Here is a 22,894-nt window from a genome sequence, read left to right on the forward strand (position 1 = left end):
TTCTATTCTATTCTGCTCTCATAACTAGAGGATTCTGAAAATAAATAAATATTGCTTCTCCCCACCTCAAACTTCCTAGTTTTTCAACCAACTTTCAGAAATGGTCACACCTTTGATCTGGTCATAGCTTCCTTGTTCATTAACTCTAAAGTTCCTTTATCTGATAATAATCTTTTACCTTTACCTTTGCTTATGCCTTATAATCCCTAACCATCTCATCATCTTCAAAATAACTTCTATCCTTCCACTACTCAGTTTTTCCCCAGGCTATCATATTTACAGTGGCTACATTCCTTTCCTCTTCTCTTTCTCAATGCTTTAGTGAACCAGTTCAAGTCTGCATCACATTCTACTTTTGAATTTCTTGCATCTTTGTCTTATTGATCACCTCTTGCCAGATTCCAACCCTGGATTAGTAAATCTATCATCAACCTCTTCAGCTCCTATTCATGCTGAATGGAGCCAGAGGAATTCACAACTCTGCTGACTGGATCCAATAAAAATTTGTGTTATTTTATCTCAGTGGGTCCTCATTGCTCTCAAAACATATTCTAGTCGTCTCTAATCAAGTCTCCATCATTCTCTCCAGAAGCTGTTTTAAACCTTCTGATTTCTACTCAAGTATCCCACAGTACCTCTTCCCCCTCATCTTCTCCACTGAGGACCTTTACCTTGACTAAAAATTTCACTAAAATTTGAGACTTTTCACTTTGAACATTTTTTCTCTTTGCCCCTCATTTCATATCTCAGACTTCTGTTCTCGCTATTGTCTCCATCTGTTTATAATAACATGAAGAAGTAGGCATTCTCCTTTCCAGGGACAACTCTTCTATATGGTCTCTTGATTCTCTCCTCTTCAATCTTCTTCAGCATAATGTCAATTTCTCTCAGAGCAGCTAGGTGAATGCAGTGCAGGGTCTGGAGTCAGGAAGAGTCATCTTCTGAGTTCAAATCTGACCTTAGCTGTGTGACCCTGGGAAATCACTTAATCAGTTTGACTTAGTTCATCAACTGTAAAATGAAATGATAAAGAAACTGGCAAACCTCTCCAGAATCTTTGTGAAGAAAACCCCAAATAGGGTCACAAAGAGTCAGAAACTACTGAATTGATGTAACAATAAAACCAATAAATCTCTTATCTCCAATTTATCTCTATTGCCTAAAATATGCCCATGACTATTATTTCCTTGAACAACCTTCACTTTATCACTTTATGAGTTAACATCTCATATCTTTCTCCTTTTGTGGCTAAACTTGAGGAAATCATCTACCTCAGTACTGGTATTTCCTCTCCTCTCACTCTCCTTTAAACATACTGAAACCTGACTTTTGACCTCCTTGTTCATATGAAACTTCCCTCTCTAAAGTTATAAATGATCTTTATGTTGTCAAATTTAAGGGCCCTTCCTTAGTCTTTGTCCTTCATCTAGGAGTAGAGGTTGATATGCTTATTGATTACCTTTTACATCTGGATACTTTTTTTCTTTATACTCTAAAACTGTCTGCTAACTTCTTTTCAGTTTCCTTTGTTTGTTCTTTTCCATGTTTCATGGCATCCCCCAAGACCAACTTGGGCATCCTTTTTCTATACAGTCTCACTTGGCTATCTTATCTACTTCCAAGGTTTCAGTTATCATTTCTATGTAGATATTCCCAGATCATTATATCTTACTTTGTCATGCATTTCCAACAACCATTTGGTCATTTTGAATTGGATATTCCATAGAAACCTCAAACTTAAAATGTCCAAATAGAACTCATAGTCATTCTCTCCAACCTGCCCTTCCAAATTTTCCTATTATTGATAAGGTCAATGCCATCTTTCTCATTACCCAGGTCAATTGTCTCAGTGCCATCTTTGACTCGACACTCTTTCACAATCAAAATTGTGGATCCATTGCCAAATCTCATTTTTACCATCATGTATCATATATATATATATATATATATATATATGTATATACATATATATATGTATATACATATATATATATATATATTCCCTTATTTTTACTTATGTAGCTATAACCCTAGTTCAGGCCCCCATTACCTCACCCAGGCTATTAAAATAATTTTCTAGCAGGTCTTATTAACTCATCTATCCCCACAACAATCTATTGTCCACTCACTGCCAAAGTGATTTCTTTTTCTAAAATTCAGGGCAAAAGGGGAAGGAACTGTTCCCAAAGAGTAATACTATCTCATAGAGATGACAACCGCTAGAGGAAGTCAGATATCAAACAGGCAAAAGCATAGGGAATTCTCCCTTCCTTGTTCTGTTCTTGCTATTCTCATCTTCACAGGCAGACCAGTGCTTTGGACATGGAAAAACTGCAAACTCTGATCACCAGGCTAAGACACTCAGAGCTCAAATTTATATCAAGTTTTATACACAGCTGATGTGGAAACTGAAAGGAGTTTGCCACATCATCTGTGGTAGAAGGTAATAGTGATAGTGTAGATCACAGACATCAGGCTATTTTCTGAGTTGTTTGATAAGGAATGAGGGCTAAGGGGTAGGGATACAAGAAACTTACCTCTAATTATGCCATAGGAAGCAAGTAATTAAGAATAGAGCAAATGCATGGGCTTTGGATGATACCTTCACATCTATGCATCTTGGGGACTAGGGTTATGCCAATCAAACCAATTCACTAGCTCACATAAAGTCTATATCTAATAATTTCATGACATTGCTCAGTGAGCTTTAGTGATATATGATTACCTCCATGATCTATGATAATTTTTTCTATTTGTTATTTAAAGTTCTCCATAACTTGGTCCCTTCTTAACTTTCTAGCTTTCTTTTTTTCTAAAATTTAAGGCAATGGAGTTAAGTGACTTGCCCAAGGTTACACAGCTAGGTAGTTATTAAATGTCTGAGGCTGAATTTGAACTCAGATCCTCTTGACTCCAGGGTCTGGCCTATCTACTATGCCACCTAGTTGACCCACTTTCTAGCTTTCTTACACTTCTTTACTCTTCTCTGTTTTATGGTATTTTCAGGGAGGAGTAGCACTACTGATATGAAGGCTTGTGAAGACCTTTTCTGGGCTGCTTCTTTAGTGTTCTTCTGACACCCAGTTCTGTGGTTCCAGGAAGGTATAGCATGTTCAGTAGACATATCCTGGCAAAACTATCTCAGCATATGGAATAAATGAGGATGAGGGTAAGTGACAGGCCTTAATCCCATTGTATGTTTACCCCAAGCATGTTAAGACTTTCCTCGTGGAAGGGTAGATGAGAACAATTTGTTCCAATGACCTTTGAGGCTGAAGCAAGAGTTGCAGAAAGCTTAGAACTTGATCAGACATTAAAAACACCAAGATAATCCTCTGCTTTATAAGCCACTGCCAGTCATCTTGACTTTTGTCTTGTCACTGGACTTCAATGATTCTGGAAGAGAAAGTGAGGTTGAAGATTTTGTGCAACTCTGCTTTACTTAAATCTAATTCATGCACTAATCAAGAAATCATTGTCATTGGTCCTCATTGAAATCAAAGGATGAAGAATAACTCTCCTCCACTCTACAATAATGTATTTTACTGGATCCTCAAACAACATTCCATCTATCATCTTTGTGCCTTTTTACTGATTGTTCCCCTATCTGCAATGCTGTCCTCTCCCTTTTGCATCTTTGTTTCCTTGGCTTCCTTCTTGACTCAGTTCAAATCTCTTTTTCTATATAAGGTCTTTCCCAGTCTCCTCAGTTATTCATGTTTTTCCTTTTCAGATTACCTTTCATCTACTCTGTATATATCTCTGGTATGAATCTAGTCATTTTTATGTTGACTCCATTAGATGCATGCTTCTTGAGGGCAAGGGCTGTTTTTTTTTCTTCCGTTCTTTGAATTTCTAAGGTTTAGCACAGTCTGGCAGAGAGTAAGTGAGAGTAGTGAGGCAGGCCTGAAGCTAGTCTAGATTTAGTGAACTGCAGAAAGTACTCATCATCAAAGATTTCAGAACTCTGGGACAGTAATTCTAGAGCTTAAAATGTTAAGTCTGACAAGACATAATCTCTGATCTGGCCTCTAAGAGGCTGGTATGAAGATGATCTCTTATAAACAAATTCTTTTACATGCTACTTATAATTTGCATCATCAATAAAGAACATTTTCAGGAGGAAACACCAAGCTCAAGAGAACTATAGTAGCATCTGACATCTATCATTTAAAAAGTATAATTGGCAAAGAACGGACTCAGTGAAAGTTAAATTATGTTTTTCTTATACTTATTTTTTGATTTTGTTTCAGCAGATGATAAGATACATGATGTGTGAAAAATTAGTTGCCTTCTTATTCAACTGGAGAAGGTGAATATTGTTGAATGTTTCCAATAATAGTGAGAATGAAAATTTAGGATAACTTCAAGTGGGGAAGTTTAAAGTGCCTTCCCCTGGTAAACCTTCAATATGTATAGTATGTCATTCAGAATTAGATAGATATCAACTCAGTTGGTACTATTTATTTTACTGTGTATAGCGAGGCTCTCCCCATTTGTAGCATAGAGGTATTGTCTGTCTTGAAGGGAGGTGGAATAGACTTCACTGGCCTCTTCTCTGACCTTCTCCTTTTTCGAGAGAGACTTTATTTCTTGTGAGGAGAAGCAGAAGGTCAAGGGCAGAAGTTAACCCTTCTGCTCTTCTTAGAGGGAGTACCATTTAGGATTAGATCTATCTGCTCTCTTAAATATAATTAATCTAGGGGATGTGGTTTTAGCTTCAAGTTTACCTTCTGATAACTGTTTCTTAATGGGGAAAAGAGGATCCAAATTTTAAATCCAGTTTGACCCCTTTGTCATCAAATACCAGTTCCACAATGAATACATATAGCAGGTGGCAAGAACCCCATTCATCTAAATTAATAGCAAACAGAAATCAGAGAAAATAAACATAGGAGAATATACAGAATAAAGAAGTTCTTTCTTTGGAAATTGAGCTAACAGCTCAACCAATAGGATCCCCTATCCCAAGGAAATTTCCCAGAGTCTTTAGTGTAGCAAACTGGGGATTAGGATATGATGGAGGCTGCTTACTCCTTTCATGTTGATTTCTTTCCAGATCTTATCCTCTTCCAGCAATCTGAAGTGGGATTGGCATTGTCTATTTTCCTTCTTGAAGCTGAACATCAGAAGAACCTGAAGTGATCTGAAGAAACTTGAGAAAACTGAAGATGCTCTAAGAAGATCTGAAGACTAGAAGAGACTGTAATTCTCCTCTCTCTTCCTTTCATCAACCACACTCCACTCCTTATGCACTGGCGCTCTCCATAATCTTCATGAGAGAGAATATTGAACAGAGGGCTTTAGAACTTAAATTATATGTGCAATATAATTTTTAGGTTTGAAAGTATTTTTGAAAACAATGAAGAAGAAATGATTTCCTTCAAAAAATTGTTTTTACATCACTTTGTTCCTTAGAATTAAGAAATTAAAAAAAATAAGTTCAACAAAACTAATCAACACTTAAAACAATTTGATTTTTATATGCAATAATTCCTTCCCACCCTCCACATCCCTTTTCCCCAAGAGTTGGGTTGTTTTCTTATTTTTGCTATAGTTTCTCAGCATTCAGTTTTGATCACTTTGTTGTTCTTTCCATTTACATTGCTATAATTATTGTTTTTTATAATTTTCTTTCTACCTATTTCACTTTGAAGTAGGTCACAGTTCATGTAGTTCCCTGTGCTTATCTGCATTTGTAATGCCTGTTTTCTTTCTTTCTGCCTTCCGTCCTTTTTTCTTTCTTTCCATCTTTCCTTCCTTTTTTTTTTCCAAATCAGATTGTCTTTTATTGGTTAATTTTTTGGGGGGGTAAAAATAAAATTCATTCCTCCAAAATACTGACATTATTTAAATTTAAATTCCTTAAAATCATTTAAAGAATGTTGCTGCTGCTAATAACAGAATAGGGATTAAATTTCTAATTGGAGAGTACTGCTTTAAAATAGCTAATCCATTCACATAAACTTTTAAAGAAAAATTTGATAATCGCTGCAAGTCAAAATAGCCAGATACTCTCTTTAGCTCAATATTTTCCTGCCAATATTTTTTGAATGATATATTATTTTTTCCAATTACATGCAAAGTCAGCTTTCAGGTTTCATTTTTTGTAAGTTTTTGAGTTCTGCATTTTTCTACCTCCCTCTCTTCCCTCTATTCCTTCCCCATAACAGTAAGTAAACTGATATAGACTATACATGTACAATTGTTTTTTGCTTATTTCCATATTAGTCATCATCAAATATTTCTTAGAAAACTATAATATTTAATTGCATTCATATACCTCAACTTAACTATCCCTAATAAATGGATATATTGTAAATTCAACATAAAGTATTACCATAAATATTTTAGTGTATATTAAATTTTTCTACCTTTGACCTCTTTAGTTAATTACATAATAATTGTAGAGTACTTAGTACATTGTCCAGTACATAGCAGGCACTCTATAAATATTTATTTCCTTCTTTTCATTCCCTTTTTTGGGATATACACAAGAGTTGTTTCTTAGCATAATTCTTAATTGCTTTCCAGAATAACTGTACTAATTTACCATTTTATTTCTGTTTTTCTCCAGATTTCCAGTATTTAATATATCCATCTTTTGGTCATCTTTGCCAATTTACTGTGTGTGTATGTGTGTGTGTGTGTGTGTGTGTGTGTGTGTGTGTGTGTGTGTGTGTGTATGTAAATATCAGAGTTGTTTTGAAATGCAATTTTGTTTTTTTGTGATTTGGACCAATGTTTAATGTTTTAATCCCCCCCTTTTTTAAAATTAGGAAATGCAGTAGGTGCCAATATCAGAATTCAAATTCAGTCCTTTGTCTTCATATATAGTGATGTTTTCACCATGTCATACTTCTAGCCATTCTTAGTTTGGAAATATTGCAACTTTGATGTATAAAACACTCATTAATTTTAGAAAATGCTAAAGAGATTTTCATTTGTAGGGATTTGACCACTGAACTATAGCAGATATGTCATATTTGATGTATAGAAGCAGAATTGAATTAAAGGTGGGTCTAAATAAAATATGTGACTTAAATTAGATCTCTACTACTAAAAGACAAATGAAAAATAACTGACAATAATAACTGACAAATATATAGTACTTTAAAGTTTTCGTAGAAGTTCCCTATCCATAATGAAATCATAGTTCCTGTTCATAGGCCTTTAAAGTTTACACTTGATTAAATGGAAGTTTCAAAGATTTTAATTGACTTGCCCAGGATGGCAAATCTAGACTATTTTCTCCTTCCTCAACTTTTTTCTGATATTCTTTCATTAGGAAACTGTAATGAAAATAATACTTATATCCCTAAGGCATTTCAGTTTATAATCCTTTTGATTACATTTGCAAAACTCTAGGCTTACCAGTCCTAATTAGACATATGTCATTCTTGGCCAGGATCCTGTCATTCCTACAACTTAGCCATGGTCCATAAATTCAAATCCCACACATCATCCTCTTACTTAGTTATTCACTTTCCAAATCTGTCTCTCTTTTCTGAATCCCTTGTCTAAGGTGTAGCTGTGATTAAAGTATTACTTGATGCCCTTAGGTCTTTAGTTTCTTGCCTAAGACTTTGTAATCTTTTTATAATGCTTTCTAGGTTCTTTCTGGCAATGCTAAAATCTGTTTTAGAAATTTTTTATGTCACAGGTTAGATGTACCAGGAAGATAGTGGACCTCATTAATGTTGCTATCAGATTGTTAAATGGCTGCCTTGGTACTCTAAGGAATTACCACTCTCTTCTATGTCTTACTCTTATTGGATGATGAGCTCTCTCACCTGAAAGAAAATCTTATGATTCCTTGGAGGACAAATAGCTCCTTCTTCTTTAGGGTAGTTAACTCTCTCCTCTAGAGGAAGATCCTTAAATTTGTTTCTTATCTCTAAATGATCAATGGTCCCCTTCTGTATGTGATAGATAATCTTCTAATCTCTGACCTTCTGACATGGATCTGGATTATGGGATTCAAAGGGTAGAACTGGAAGGTACTTTAGAGATGATCTATTTCAACTCCTCATTTTATAGATGAGAAGATTTGCTCAAGTTACACAAGTCAAAAACATTAGAAATGGGATTTGAAATCTTGTCTCCTAACTCCAGAGTCAATGCTCTTTCATTGTCCCTCGCTGCTTCCTTCTATTCATCTCTTCCTCTTCTCTTCAGATTATTTTTCTTTTTGACCTTCATACCAAAATATTCTTAGTCGTTTTTTAAAGGAACACACATACACACACATACATACACACACACACACACACACACACACACACACACACACACACACACAAATCTTACATATAACCTGCATTAAGCTTCTTCACCTTCCTTTCTTGAAGGGAGTCTGGTCAGTCATTGTAGCATAAACAGTGGTTACTTGGAGGTAAAATTGACTGGATTTTACAATTTACTAGGATTGGAGTGAGAGATTCAAGGATACTTCCAAGGTTGTGAATCTGGATGACTGGAAGGGCTAGGAAAAAACTGGAGGAAGAATGAGTTTGGTGGGAGGAGATAAGGAGATTTGTCTTTGACTTGCTGAATTTGAGAGGATGTGTGACATTTAGGTGAAGATAACAGTCAACTGGAGCTAATGTAAGACTAGATCACTGGAGAGAGATTATCTTTTGTTCTTTTCTTTTCTTTTTTCTTTTTTTTAGTTTTTTTCAAGGCAATTCAGTTAAGTGATTTGCCCAAGGTCACATAGCTAGGTGAGTATTGTCTGAGGGCAGATTTCAATTCAGCTCCTCCTGACAACAGAAGTGGTTCTCTAGCCATTGTACCATCTAGCTTCTTTGAGATTAAGTCTTAATATATAGATTTGGAAGTTAGTTATTTGATACTGACAAAGCCTTGGGTGATAGTAATGGTTAAGGGATAGCCACGAATGATGATGAACAGCAAATTGTACTGAGAAAAAGTAGCAGACATAGGGGAGAACCAGGAGAGAGCAGAGTTGTGAAACCCAGGGAAGAGAAACAATTCAGGAGTAGGGGAGTGGTCACCAATGTCAAATGAGGCAGAGAGGTCAAAAAGTTTAAGGACTGAGAAAAGAACAACGTAGCAATTAAGAGATTGTTGATAACTTTGGAGAGAGGAGTCTTGGTATGGTGGCAGGATCAGATTTGATGGCTCAAGTGAAGGTTTTTATGAATGGATGAGATCTGTAGACATCAGGGAAAGTAGTCATAATTCTTTTGTTTCCTGAAAAGTAGTCTTGTCCCGTTTTGATACTGTTCCCTATTACCTCAGATTTACAGTTTAAAAACCCAAACAATTTTTGCAAATTCTTATCTCTAGTCCTTCTGATACTATTCTTAAAGGACTGTGTCATACTTTTGTATTCGTCTCTAAATATCTGTTTTTGCTTCTGTCTTCTGTACATGTTTTTAAAAAATCCAAGCTGGTTAATGGTTTTACTGTACATTCATTTTTTTTTTTTTAGCTTTGTCTTCTTCCTAATGGTCTAAAATTCTAAAGGGAAAAGCAGACCAAGAGGTATACTTCTGAAATTCTGAAGAGAAAAAGGAATCCAAATTCTAACATACAGAGGCAAATTTGATCTTTTAGATAACAAAAAGCACCTGTATGTGAAGCCATAATTGGTACATGACTTTGAAGGAAACAGAAAGACACAACATGGTTTAATCTTGTTTAAAGGCCGAAGTGGAGAAGGTTTCATGTGAATAGTGTTGAATATGGTTCAGTTGGTCCTGAGAGATAGGAGAGCACTGGATGGATGATGATCTCCTCAGAAAGAGAGTTGGGTATTAATCCCTAAAGACAGGTTGGCAGGGACGGACACAGAGAGGCATCCAGTTTGGCAACCCGACTGATCCTGGAAAAGACAGCTGGAGCCTTGGGGAAAGTTCTCTTTTCTTTGTGAAGGGCAGGGCCACCCTTGAATGAGTTTGCCAAAGAAAGGGGCTCACACCTTGGAAAGTATCAAGGTTCCAATGACATCTGATGAGATCTAGTTTTAGGAAGTGTATTCACTGCAGAGCAGGACAGTCCTACAAAGTTGACAGTGTCCCAGTGTTAAAACTACTGCCAATAGTTCACAAGTTAAAGATGGTTTGGGAGCAAAATTTCCTGGGATTGGTAGCACACCATAGTTCCTTGATGATTCAACAGGAAGAGAATCCAAGAAAGGTCTATGATGATGATGATGATTAGTCCATTGAGAGACAGGGTAGGATTTACCTGGTAGTCACATTCTATCTCCAGATAGCACATTCTGTTGCTGACCTGGTGCCGATAAAGCACTCTGATGCCTCACTGATATGGGAGAAATTAAACCAATTTAAGGCCAAGAGACTCTTGCAGTAGCCAAACCATCTCTTATAGTCTTGTTTCCCATAAATCAGGTCAAGGGATGGAACAATTCTGCCCAGTACAATCTCAGTATAATAAATATAATTTGTGCAAATCAAACCTCTGTTCATTTGATTGGTTTGTGTGGTCCTCTTCTATATTGAAGGACTAGTAATACATAGAGTAATAGATAGGTAACTGACTTTAGAGTCAGGAAGACCTGAGTTCAAGATTTGTTTTGATATGACTGGCAAGTCATGACCTCTGTGTGTCCCAGGCAACTTTTCTAAAAAAGTTACTTGCAAAGGAGCTACAATTATACATTGGTAGAGGAAGGGTCCCACATAAGATCAAAAGGGAACATTTTCCAATAATGACCCCACAAGTCTGTTTTTTTTTTAAAAGGGGTGGTACAGTTAAAATAGGAGCATATTTATGTGAGAAAATATAATAACCTGATGAGGAAGTTAGGTTAGTATCAACTAGGTGCTGACAAGGAGAAATAACAGTGATAATATCTTGGGAATATTCCACAGAAAACTGGAACACAAGGATGAAATGGACTTTTCATTAGGGGAGTATTAATGGAAAGACCTTGTTCAAGCATTTATTACTTTCCAGGCATTATTCTTAGGATACTGTGTTTTTGCCAGAGAGCATATGGCAGACGTCTGGATATCCCTATTACTATTTAATTATCCTTCCATACTAGACTTGTGATTTACCTTTATATGTATCATGAATGAGCCTACCTATCCACTCTTTGAACCCTTTGAAATCTGCCTTCCCTTTCTAGGGTGCATCTCAGATTATACCCAGCTTTCTTCTTCTCTTTCAAAAATTCTAAGATAATGTGGTCACTTGCCTCCAAGCTCCTCATCGTTTTTATATCTATAAACAGTTCTTCCTTTGTTTCCTCAGAATCAGGTCAAAAATAGCAGTTCTGCTTGTTATTTCTTCTAATTTTGAATATTGGAATCATCATTAAAGGAAACTAAAATTTTATTTGCTAATAAATTGGTCTGACTAGATGGTCTCCATGGTCCCTTTGGACTATTTTTTAAAATGGATTTGTAATTGATATTTTTATTTTAACATTGTTTAGATTTTCATCAGCATCCCTCTTCCAAATAAAGAATCATCTTTATGAAAAAAAATTATAAAAAGAGCAAAAGAAAAAATATTTAACAAAGCCAATCAATACATCAAAAAACCCCCAACATTATAGGTGATGTTCTGTACCCATGGACCCCATGCACACCACCAATTTGTACAATAAATGTAAGAGAAATGTCTACTCATATTTGTTCTTTGCTTCTCTTATTTTTTTAGCATGATGTTTTCAATAATGTTGTCAGATGTCTTTAAGAAGAATGAAAATGGCATCAAGGTCAGTTACCATACTGATGGTAAATTATTTGGAATCAATTGTGAGACATGGGAGACATGAGGCATAGATCTGCCCAGCATGACATGCCCACATCAAAGAATGTGATGTGCTCTATAAATAAAACAGAATTGCAGTAGCTCAAAGAAAACAAAAGTTGCACAGATTTAGAAACATTTCTACTCCAAATGTTCATATGGACTATTAGTAACTAGTCCAATAAGCCAGGTAAGAGGTGATGAGGGCTTAAACTAGAGTCTTGAAACATGTTAGTTGACACAAAAGGTAGGATAATAGAAGTAGAATTGATGATGGCAATTGATTGGATATATGGAGAGAAGGAAAATGAAGAGTCAAGGATGATTCTGAGGTTATGAAATTGAGTGACTGGAAGGATAGTGGTGACAGAACATAGGGAAATTAAGTAAGAGGGTAAAGTTTTAGAAGAATCATAATGAGCTTTTTTGGACATGCTGAATTTTTTTTTCTTTTTAAAATCCCCCCTCATTTAACAGTAATTTCTCCCAATTATATGAAAAGATAATTTTCAACATTCCTTTTTTTTTGGAAAGGCAATGGGGTCAAGTGATTTGCCTAAGGTCATGCAGCTAAGGTTCTTCTGACACCAGACTTGGTGCTCTATCGACTATTCCATCTAGCTACCTTGCAACATTCATTTTTATAAGATGAGTTCCAAATTCTTCTCTCCCCCTCTCTTTCCCCCTCACTATGACAGCAAACAATCTGATATAGGATATATGTATATTAAGTATTTTTCTACATTAGTCATGTTGTGAAAGAAGAATCAGAACAAAAGGGAAAAACTGTAAGAAAGAAAAAGCAAAAATCAACAGAAAAAGTGAAAATATATGCTTCAATCTGTATGAGTCTTTTAGAATTGTCTTAGACCATTGTATTGCTGAGAGGAGCTAAGTCTATCATAGTTGATAATCACACAATGTTGCTGTTATTATGTACATATTCTCCTGGCTCAAATCCCTTTACTTAGTATCAGTTCATGTAAGTCTTTCCAGGTTTTTCTGAAATTGTCCCATTGATTTCTTATAGCACAAAAGTATGCCATTACATTTATATATCACACTTGTTCAGCTATTCCCCAATTAATGGGCATCCCTTCATTTTCCAGTTATTTTCCACCACAAAAAGAGGTGCTATAAACATTTTTATATAGGGCATGTTGAATTTGAGAAGACATCTAATTTGAAATATTTAATAGGTACTTCACTCCTAGAATGAAGGAGAGAAGAAAGAACTGGAATAGAGATATGAGAATCATCTGTACAAATATCATTAAATTCATGGAAAAGAGATTTTCAGGTAAGAGAGGGTGTAGAGAGAGAAGAGAAGGCCTAGAATAGAGATTTGGAGTATATCCAGAGAAGGTGTACTACATGGATGATGAGCCAGCAAAGAAGGCTGAGGAGTGATCAAATAGGTAAGAGAACTTAAGGTCTATATCATGAAAATACAGAAAGGAAAGACTATCTAGTAGAGGAAAGGAAAGACTATATAGAAAGGAAAGACTATCTAGTAGATGAGTCAATAAAGTCAAAGGCAGCAGATGAGTAGAGAATGATATTTAGGAAAAGGAAATAAGGTGAATTTGGTAAGAGATTATTGAGACCATATATTTAGAGAGAATAATTTCAGTTGAGTGTTGAGACTAGAAGGCATATTGAAGGGGACTAAAAAGATAGTGAAAAAAGGGGAGAAGAGGATTTTGTTCAAGGAGTTGACTGAAAAAGGGAGGAGTGATATAAGTTGATTGCAGGAATGAGAGACTAATGAATTTTTTTTAAGGATGGAGAAAACTTGGTTTTATGTATAGATAACAAGGAAGAAAAAAGTAAGTAGGGAGAGATTGAAGATTATAGACATAGAGATGATATTGGGGACAATTTACTAAAGAAGATGGGAGGAGATAGGACCAAGAGATATAAGGAATATAGAGGGATTGATCTCAGCAAGGAGAAGGACCATCTCTTCATCAGATGAGAAGAGGAGGAAATGGGGGTTGTGAGATGATGAGAAGGGACAAAGATGGAACTCTTAGGGGAATAGTCTCAATTTGTTACATAAAATATGAGACAAGGAACTCAAGGGCATGGAGAGAGGGAGTTCTGTGGGAGACCTGAAGAGAGAAAAGATTTGGAATAGCCATTTTGGAGTAGGATTGAAAATTATTTGAGAGGAACAAAAAGTTGCCTTGCTAAGAGTGAGAGCATAGTTTGGATCAAATAGCATGAATTTATAGAGGACCCAGTCAGTATAGTCTCATGCCTCCTTTCAGTTTTGTTTAGTAGGATACTAACAGGAGCAGAGAAGATGGATGGTAGGAATAATCCAGGACTGGGTTTTGTCAAGGATTAAAAAGTCATAGGATGAAGGAGCAAGGTATTTGAGAATAGAGAGTAGGGCAGAGTTGAACTGATTCACTAAGAGGTCAAGATTAGGAAGGGAAGAGAATGTCACCAGAGCAGGAGAATCTATCCAGGGCAAGGGTGACAGTCTGAAAAATACTGAGGAGCCGAAAGATTGTATATTATACTGTAAATGGAGAATAGGTTTGATCTGAGAAAGGCATGGGGAAAACCGGATGATAGGAGTTGTGGATCAGATAATGAGAATTCAGAGTTTTTGATCATGGAGATAGACCATTTATGGGTTATGGCAAGAAAAAATGTGAAACTATCTCAGTGGATGACTGAGATAGAGAAAGCAGGATCCTGATTAGGTGACAAATTTGGTAGAGTAAATCTCTAAAGAAGAAATCACTATCCCCTTCTGAGGGATAGAGATTGAATGGAAATGGCAAAGAAGAGTAAGGGACTGGTGATCAGGGGTTAGGAGAAAAGGTACAATTAATACTTATAATCAGTACTGGGAAGGAAGGCCTAGGAAGCAGTGCTGTCTAGAAAGAGTCTGATTTGATGGCACAATGAGTAAGAATGATTGATTTGGAGTTAGAATAAATTCAAATCCCACCCCAGACTCTTTTTTTTTTTTTTTGCAAGGCAAATGGGGTTAAGTGCCTTGCCCAAGGCTACACAACTAGGCAATTATTAAGTGTCTGATAACAGATTTGAACCCAGGTACTCCTGACTCCAGGGATGGTGCTTTTATCCACTTCGCTGCCTAGCCGCCCCATCTACCCCAGACTCTTAAAAGTAATTTGACTTTAGGTAAGTCACTTAATTTCTCTCAGTCTCAGTTTCTACATTTACAAATTAGGGATAATAATAGCAGTTACCCCATTATGAGGATTGAATGAAATAACATGTATATATATATTTTGCATATTCATGTATATATATATAATTTATACATGCACATATATAACTTCGCAAACCTTAAAGTATTTTATAATTGCTAGCTATTTTATTATTATTAAGATCCAGCTCTCAATGATTTGGAAGATAGAAGGAACATGAAAAGGAGGGGAAACATAATGTTTTATTTTATTTCATTAAGCTTCTTTTTAAAAATATGTATATATATATATATATATATATATATATATATCTTATTTTTCCCTGGTTATATGAAAAAACAAGTTTTAACATTCATTTTTAAAACTTTTGAGTTCTGAATTCTTTCCCTTCTTTCTCCCCTCCTTCCTCCCCCATTGAGAAAGTAAGTTATTTGATACAGGTTAAAAATATATAGTCATATAAAACATTGGAAAGAAGTAAAATTAAGGAAATTTTGTTAATCATAGTGGAAGTACTAGAAGCCATATTGAAAAGGGATAGGAAGATTTGGAGTGGGACATGATATATATTGGGGAAGAGTTGAGTAGATGGGGATGAGAGAGTGATTAACCAATAAAAGGAGTCAGGAATTTGCTTTTTGGTAGTTTGGATTCAATATCATAAATATGTGGAATATTCTAGTAGCTCAAAGGAACCAGGAATTTGCTAAATACTAGGAAATGAGTCTAGTCTAAATACTGGTGATTGGGAAGAGCTCTATTGATAAAGACAGGTGAGCAGAATGTTTTTTGTCTGATCTTATTTCCAGGTCTTTTGTTCTCAAGACCTGATGCAGCAGGCCTATTGATCTAGATATGTGAATGGTGATGGGAGGCAGGGATAGTGATCTCAGAGTAGAAGTACCATCTGTAGTTAACTGGTCCAGATAGTCATTTGAACATGGCAGAAAAGACAAATACCCACACAGTTTATGTTGGTGACTACTGAATTTTTCTTGTTTGCTAGATTTTCCCAAAACCAAGTTCATAGTTCTTCTTAATTCTTTTTTGGCAGGTCTTGTGGTCAATTCTAGTGCTAAACTACTATGGTAAACTATGTGTAGATGAAGTCTGTTGGCCTTTCTGGGAACTCAGTTTTTGGGGCCTCTTGAGGTAGGCTTTTTATTATGTATAGCAGGCATTTGGCCTTTTCCTCTGGAGATGAGCCTAGCTTGCTAAACTGCCTTTGATTGGCAATTAGCTTCTTGTCAAACTCTCAATATAAATGGCAACTAAACACAGCTGTGGTGTATGAGATTCACAACAGAAGGCAATTTCCCACCCTCTTTGCACCTTTTCCTTTTGATCTATGGTCTTTCTATGACCAGAACTTAGAAATTTTTTAAAAGCCTTCTTCTGTCTTCTCTCCTGCTTTTGTTAATAGAATCAATACTTTTGTTGGCATGTTACAAAATTAAGTTAGAAAAGTGACTGATAACTTTAAAGGATTACACCAATGTATTACTATTTAATGTAGCTGAATGACCTATTTCTACTCATCTCTATTTCATTAACCCATGTTCAGACTGTGCCGTGAATGACTTAAATATGAATCCATATTTTAAAGAGTAAAATTAACAATTGTTCACTATTGTTCACTACTGGGCATTATGAATTATCTTTGACATATATTTCATTCTGTTTATCCTTATATTATTGACCCCTCCTCTGTCTCATTAACTTATATGTCTTGCAGAATTTTTTAAAAACAAAATGAAACAAAATCATCTTTCTGTATAATTCTGTAATAAACTGAGAAGGCTTTTTGTTATCCTGTCACCTCCTATCAGGGAGAAGTTTTGTTAATCAACAGTTCCCACTACCTTACAGCTTTCCTGATCTTTTTTTCTTCTTGAAAAGCCTATTACTTGGTTTGCTCTCTTTTGTCTTCCCTCTACCAGTGTCTCTTCCCAATCTCCTTCCAGACACTGGGAGAGGAGGCCTCTTGACCCTGAAATCTGTGGCCCCAGGCTTATCGTACCCTATGCTATCATGGTACAGCTGTGGTACCTTAGTACCACTTATAGACTAGGTTTAGAAGCCTTTTTACTCCAGAAGGCCGTGGAAAATGTGACATTTACTACTTAGTGTAGTAAAACTTACTTAAAATTTCTGAGAAAATGAACACTGCCATTGCTCTCCATGATATCAGACATTTTAATTCCAAGTCTTTCAACTCTGAGACCGACATCAGGACCTTAGACACAAGACATTTTATGGCAAAGATCTAGGAAGCAGACCCTTAGAAATCAGACCTGAGCAGAAGCCAAGTTCATATACAGAACTTTTTTGGCAGGATTGTTTTTTTGACCATCCAATGTTTCAGTCAGCTTGGGATGAGATAAAAGAATTGGTGATAGATGAGTTCAGTCAGATCTTTAGCAACCTAGTCAGGAACTAACAGACCCAGAACCTGTTGAGAGAGAATAAAATGATACCGTCTTCTATATCACAGAATTCTTGAGGATAGAAACTTTAGTCATCTTGTCTTCTAGCAAATTTCTATTTCTTTCTTCCCTGTGTTTTCAAGTAAGTAGTAGTCTAAGTGAAAGGTGTCTAAGTAAAATAGAACTTTAAATTGCAGAGAAGGTGTCTACCCTCATTGGCAGAGGGAACACGTTTTTAGGAGTTTTTCCAATTGTATATACTTAAGTGAATCTACATATCCACACCTCATCACTCTCCCAAGTACCACCTGCCTGCTGAACCAATCAACCTAATTGTCCCATAGACATCTCAAATTCAACATTCCTATAATCAAACTTGTTATCTTTCCTTCCTTTTAAAAACTTCCTGATTTTTTGTCAGGGGCACCATTATTCTTTTCATCAAATTTTGCAATCTTGGAGTCTTCCTCAATTCTTTACTCTTTCTCACCTGTACCCTCCAAAAGTCAGTCAATCAACAATTCTTGGTCATTCCATCTCTCAACGATATGTCTTGTATGCATCCCTTCCTTTGCATTCATATATCTATCAGTTACCTTTAGGCTCTGTCAGTTCTTTTCTGGATTATAACAAAAGCCTTTTGAATTGTTTCTTTAATTCCAGTTTCTCCCCTCTCCCATCCATCATTCATACACACAGTTGTCAAATTGACAAATTAAAGCTCAGGTCACTTTATTGCTCTGTAAACTCCAATGAGTGGTCCCTATTAGTTTTAGGAGAAAATACACATTCTTCTACTTGGTATTTAAAATACTTAATTTTACTCCAGCCTTCATACTATTTTACTTTATATCCAACCTTTATATTATTTTAATTTATATCTATCTGTTGAGTCCCTTTCCTGTACTCTTATGTGGAGTACCACTTCTGGACTCCCTCAACCTTCCCCAGGTGAGTGTTGGAGGGGCCTAAAAACCTTTCCAGTCTCTAATTTACTCCCACTCTGGTGGTACCTAGTAGAACAACCTTCTGATGTTCAAAGACACCAGGTGAAGATAATTCACAATGTTCTCATACACAACGGTTCCCAACATCTATCTATCTATCTATCTATCTATCTATCTATCTATCTATCTATCTATCTATCTAATTCCTCCTCATGTATTACATATTCTAAAGAAACTTGATGTACTTGCTGCCCCCTGTACACTATAATCCAGGCTTTTCCCTCTTGCCTGGAATGCTCTATGTCTTTACCTTTGTATTTTGGAATTCTAGTTCTTTTCAAAGTTCAGCTCAAATTTTAACTCCTTTTCCTTTTCTCAGACTTGTTATAGCATTTCTCCTTGCCCCACCCATTGAGTTCTTCCCTCCTCCCTATCTCTTTCCTTCCTTGCTTCCTTAATTTCTTCTGCAACCATTTTTATACACACACACACACACACACACACACACATACACATACACACAGACACACACAGACACACATACACACACACACTATCTTTAAACTCTTTAACACACTTTAAACTCAAAGCCTTCTATGCACATCTATCTATCCATATAGTCATGTTTTAGTAATAAATAGAGAGCTAGATAATTGACCAACTTTTTTTCCTCTTCCCAACATCTATATATTTATTCAACTGTAGTTTCCATTTTGTTGAATTTATCTGGCATCAAAATTTTATAGATATTTATAATAAGGGGAACATTTTTCTTGGTCTAAGGACAGAGCTTCAATTACTTTGACAATTGTACACATCCTTTGGACAACAAAATAAAGCAATTAGCCAAATTAGCACCTTTGAATTGCATGTAACTAAATAGAAACAACAAGAGCCATGTACATAGAAAGAGAAGGATAAACAGAACGAGAATGACAATTTAAGGATAAAAATGTCTATGGGTACTGGTCTTTAAAAACTAGTGACCAGTATGTAATTTCAAGTGAGTAATTCATGAGGAAAGATGAGTTTGGCTTTGAGAAAATGCAAAGACCAGAGGCATAGGACTTAGCTAGAAGAAAAATGGAAATCAAAGAATAGAAAACAATAGAGATGGAAGGATCATGTGGCTTAGGGAACTTGTGTAAAATCCTATCAATAAAAGCTTTCCTGTATAACTTTAAGTATTGGAGAGTACAGACTTCTGGAATTTATTATTATTTTTTGGATTATTTAAAAATATTCTGAACCTAAATATAAAAAGGGGAATTTGCTAAGTATAACATAAACAGACAAAATGTGAACAGATGTTTGTGAAACTGTAAATCTCAAATATATGCAACTTGCTTTTTTGATTGATATTTTATTTTAGTTTTCCAATTGCATGTTATGAAAGTTTTTCAACATTCATCTGCTTTCATATTTATAAGCTACACATTTTTTACCCCCCATCCTCTTGGTGTCAAAAAGTCTGGTAAAAGTTGTGCATATACATTATGTTTAACATGTTTACATATTAGTCATTTTGTGAATGAGGAATTAGGACTAAGGGAAAAGAAAGAAAACCATGGGTTAGGAAGGACAAGCCTAAAAGATGTTTTTTAAAAAGTGGACATAGAATCCATTCAGTTCTATGTTTTTTTTGTTTTGAATTTTTCTTCAGATAGATGTGGATGGCATTGTCTATAACAGGTCTTGTCCTAAATCTCTGAACTGCTGAGAGGAGCTGCATTCATCATAGCTGATTAACTCATAATGTTGCTATTAATATGTATTTTAGAAATGAGACTTTTATTGGAATCCCTAGCTTTGAAAATTATTTCCCTGTTTTCTGAAAAAGCAATATATAATAAAATCAATATATTACTTTCTAAGCTATCCAGCTTGTCGGTTTTTCCTTCACATTCATCTGTTCTTTTTTGTGTAATTAACAATATGGAAATGCTTTCTTTTCTTTCTTTTTTTCCTTATTTTGGCCAAACTACTACTGGCTGCCCCTTCCTTCCAATAAGGATAGTCAAGCAAAACAAATCCACTCATTTTCCATGCCTAAAAATGTATGTCTCATTCTTCTCCTTTAGGTCATTATCACCCTTCTTTAGAAGATAAATAGCTTACTTCATTATCTTCTTGGTTATTATAGTGATCAGGATTCTAAGTATTTCAAAATTGTTTTTCTTTACAATGCTGTTGTTGTTGTACAATTTTCCCCCTGACATTTATTTACAGCATCTCTTCTGTTCTCACTTTCATTCTATTTCATATAGAGACAGCTCAAATAATGCAGTTATTTCCTAATTCCCACTTAGCTTTTGTCAGTAGACTTTTCTGAGACTTATACTGGCATCTGCGTACCCTTCCTTCCTGGACATATTGATTTCTACTTAGATTGATTCTTGAGTTGAAATTGATTACTGGAAGCTCTAATGGCCAGCAGCTACCCTCTCCACGGGACAATTAGCCTAATGCACATATTATATATGGGAAGATTTAGAAAGACATATCCCTTGAGCATATGGGAATGGTCTTACCAAATGGAAAGAGAAGAGAAAGAGAAATCCCAAACCTGAGCTCTGGAGTTAGAGGAGTTCAAATGAGTACACTGCTGCTACATTTGGCTGCACAATAGGCAATTAAACAAATAAAACATAAAATGACATCATTCACTCTAACCCTTTATATTATCTCATTTTATCTAGATATCTCATCAGGAGAAATCAGGCCCAAGAACATTTAAGTTTAGTGATGATAAACAAACCAGCAAAATAGGATGAAATTCTCTCAATTGAGTGTTCAAGAATTCAGGGCTTTATACTATACCTTATTTACTTCTTTTGGAAAGCTGTAATAACACAGCCTAAATTTGTTGGTGTCTCAAGATACTTGGTTTTTTTTTTTTAGGGTTTTTTTTTTTTGCAAGGCAAATGGGGTTAAGTGGCTTGCCCAAGGCCACACAGCTAGGTAATTATTAAGTGTCTGAGACCGGATTTGAACCCAAATACTCTTGACTCCAAGGCCAGTACTTTATCCACTACGCCACCTAGCCGCCCCCTAAGATACTTGTTTTGAAACTCTTCTCTAGATCTCGGAAAATGACATGGATCACATTAACCTGGGCTAATATTTCAGCTGCTTTTATTCACATTAATTTTCTGACATGGCAGAAACATTTTTCAATCAGTCTACATGAGTTCTAGGAAGCCTGAGCTAGTTTCCATTTTTGGCAAAAGATGTCTTTATTTTAAAGAGTGTTAAAATTAAATTAGTTGTAAATCTAGTATTGGTGTTCCAGTTTCAGTTTTCGGAAATAGGGATTTGTTAGTTTCTGAGGACAGATCTTTCACTTGTTCTAAGAAAATTCTGATTTCTTGATTTTTCAAGTTATTAAAACAAATAAATAAAGGCCCAACCCCTTTTAGCTGGTCCACCTAGTATTCAACTAATATCTATAGATACTTTTTTTCCACCCAGTGATTTATAAGAAGGTTTACTCATTAAACTCTTTCCTCCAGGGACAGGAAAAGTGTTTCCATTTTTCTACCAAGATTACATTTACTATTTTTTTAAAATTTATTTAATTTATATGCCTATGGATAAAGTTTACTTTTTGTAAAGGAAAAAAGATGTGGTAACTATACTCTTTGTCTTCACCCAAAGACTTGATTAAATCTAACTATGCACCTGCTACAGATCAAGTGCCTCTAGTTGTGTGCCACTTTGCAAATATTATGTTCTACTTACCTTTTCTCCCTCTGCTGACTAGTAACCTCACTTCCATAAGAACAACTCACCTTTGTATTTTTCAGTTAAATTTTGTTTTTCCTGAAGTAGCATTGGGACTAGAGAATCATTCTTAGGGAGATACTAAAATGGAAAAAATGAGAATGATGACAAATGTTTAAAAAAATTCATTGAAGGGAACCCATAGTGATGCTTCTCTTCCTATAGAATTTTAAGAGAACCTTGTTTCTTCTGAGATCAGTGAAGGCTGCCATCTTAAAAATAACTACGAGGAGTTTTCTGACAAACTAAAGTATTTTATACCCTGAGAATATATGAGGTAATTATGGGATTAGATAAAGGAGATGAGATGGTTTAAACCTAGGGTCAAGACAGTAAAGAGGACAATTTTATTAACCTGACCCAAATCTGTTTAGTGAAGAAAATGATTGAGGGAAATGAGAAATGAAGAAAGAAACATACTGACACAGTCTTAATTGATGTAAAACAATCACCACAATGAGAGGGCCAAAAGAGCCTACAAAATGCCTCAGGGATCAAATTCAATCTCTTTTCTCTAAGCAGAGTGATATGGCAGCCAAGGACAGCACTAACTTAGAATATAAACTCACTTGAAAAAGGAGGATAGGGGGAAATAATGAGCAGTTTTGCCTCATAAAACAGTACCCAGTCATAGAAGCAAAAATGACTTTAGAGAAAGGTTGGCACAAGACTCAATTAAACTGGATTATCTTGAGAACATTTAATGATGTAACTAGAAGAGCAACACTGAATCCAGGAAAAATGGAAAAGATTTGACAAGATTTTTAAAACAAACTATAAGTCTTTTCCATGA

This window comes from Macrotis lagotis, chromosome 7 (assembly GCF_037893015.1).
Source record: "Macrotis lagotis isolate mMagLag1 chromosome 7, bilby.v1.9.chrom.fasta, whole genome shotgun sequence".
NCBI lineage: Eukaryota > Metazoa > Chordata > Mammalia > Peramelemorphia > Peramelidae > Macrotis > Macrotis lagotis.